The following is a 2,500-nucleotide window of genomic DNA, read 5'->3' as shown; positions in this document are numbered from 1 at the left end:
TCAAGTAGCTTCCCCAACACTACTACTACTACTACTATTACTACTACTACTACTACTACTACTACTACTACTACTACTACTACTACTATTACTACTACTACTACTACTACTACTATTACTACTACTGCTATTAGTACTACTACTACTATTAGTACTAGTGTTGTAGTCAAGACCACCTAAACCGAGACCGAGTCAAGACCAAGACCATAGCGTATCAAGTCCGAGTCAAGACCAAGACTTTTAGGGGGCGAGACCGAGTCAAGACCAAGACCGAAGGGGGGCGAGACCGAGTCAAGACCAAGACCGAAGGGGGCGAGACCGAGTCAAGACCGAGACCAGACCAATGCGAGTCCATTTTCAAGACCATGTAATCAGAGTGATGGCTCAACATTTACACCATTTCTCTGCTAAAATTCAAAAAGAAAGAAAGCATTATTTAGGAATTTAAGTAAAATACAAATGGATGTACAGTATGTACTCAGTGACAGAAGGCAATCTTTGAAACATTGCAATTCGATTTCACTGACCTTTGGAAAGGCTCAAGACAGTGGGCAGAATGAAACAGAAGTGTTAAAACACCCTGAGCACAGAGCTTCACTAAAACAAAATTATTATCAGGTTATAGCTGACCCTTGCTTTTATGTCACAATGTATAATTATTTTGATTTCTGAAATGAGAAGAAACATAAACTTACTGTCATGTATAGGCTACAAATTGTTTTATGTTATAGTGTTTTGACTTTGACCAATGTGACAACTTGCCCCGCTCTCCCCTACTCAGCCTGCCAGAGCCCCGCTGTGCAGACAAAAGTGAAACTTAAAATTCCACAATTTACTCGCCTGTGTTAGTAACGGTATAAACAGTAACCTGATAACACGTCTGCTGCACTACAGACTTTAACGGTAACGTTATTACCTTGTGGAATTTAAGCCTAACATTAGTGAAATTATAATTTAACCGATAACTGTGTCGCAATGCTTTAATGCAGCGCGTTGAATTGAACGCGCCATGTGCCTGTATGGAATCGGTGCTTGTTCTTAGAACTGTTTTGCAAACTCTCTGTGATTTCTGTAGGCAAATTGTATCTCATTCTCTCCTCCTCAGCCACACATGGTGCTCTCTCCTCCTGTATCCTGCGTTCTCTTTCTTGGTGCAGCTCAGAGGGGGGTGAGGGTGGCAGCGTTTAATGGTTAATAAACTTTCAAACTTAAAATAAGCCAAGTTATCGGTTGCAATTTGAAGGGGAAAGTTTTATATCCAATCACGGTAAAACATAAATAAATCAGACAATGCACCGGCAGGTAATGATGTTACTGCACTTGTGGTCTCGACTGGTCTTGAAATAAAATTCCGAGTCCTCTTTGTCCGAGACCGAGTCAAGACCGAGTAAAAATGCAGTCGAGTCCGAGACGAGACCGAGACCAGCAAAATGTGGTCTTAAGACCGGTCTCGAGACCAAGACCGATCTCGAGTACTACAACACTAATTAGTACTACTACTATTACTACTACTACTACTACTACTATTACTACTACTACTACTATTACTACTACTACTACTATTACTACTATTACTACTACTGCTATTAGTACTACTACTACTATTAGTACTACTACTATTACTACTACTACTACTACTACTACTACTAGTACTGCTACTACATGTGTACTCTTCAGTACTTTGGTTTATAAAGCAGGATCAGATTCCAGTTGGATCCTCTGACCTCACACTGTGAACTCAGTCTGGCAGCAGCTGTGTGATAAATATGAGGTGTGTGTGTGTGTGTGTGTGTGTGTGTGTGTGTGTGTGTGTGTGTATATGAGGGGTGTGTGTGAGATGTCATAGGTGATGTCACAGCAGAGTTATTTAACACATTCTCTCTCTCTCTCTCTCTCTCTCTCCTCTCTCTCTCTCTCTCTCTCTCTCTCTCTCTCTCTCTCTCTCTCTCTCTCTCTCTCTCTCTCTCTCTCCTCTCTCTCTCTCTCTCTCTCTCTCTCTCTCTCTCTCTCTCTCTCTCTCTCTCTCTCTCTCTCTCTCTCTCTCTCTCTCTCTCTCTCTCTCTCTCTCTCTCTCTCTCTCTCTCTCTCTCTCTCTCTCTCTCTCTCCCCTCTCTCTCCCCCCCCCCCTCTCTCTCTCTCAGCAGCTTTAATCCAAAAATATCAGTATCAGCCTTCAGAAACTCAGATCAGTCAAACTCCATGTGTGTGTGTGTGTGTGTTAGAGACAGAGCTAACAACTGCAGGGGAATTACTGGACACACACACACACACACACACACACACACACACACACACACACACACACACACACACACACACACACACAGCTGTTGACATGAAGTTGATCCACATCCATTTCAGCTGAAGGACTCACATTGCTGACATTCAACAGATAATGAAATCACATCGGCTAGAGGACACACACACACACACACACACACACACACACACACACACACACACACAAATTCTTGTTCATTCTTTCCACAGCATGTAGTCA

The sequence above is a fragment of the Centroberyx affinis genome, unplaced genomic scaffold (assembly GCF_046629955.1).
Source record: "Centroberyx affinis isolate AG114_WGS23_722 - 3 ecotype Tasmania unplaced genomic scaffold, CSIRO-AGI_Caff_v1 ptg002896l_1, whole genome shotgun sequence".
In the NCBI taxonomy this organism is placed as follows: domain Eukaryota; kingdom Metazoa; phylum Chordata; class Actinopteri; order Beryciformes; family Berycidae; genus Centroberyx; species Centroberyx affinis.
Note: the sequence above shows the minus strand (reverse complement) of the source record.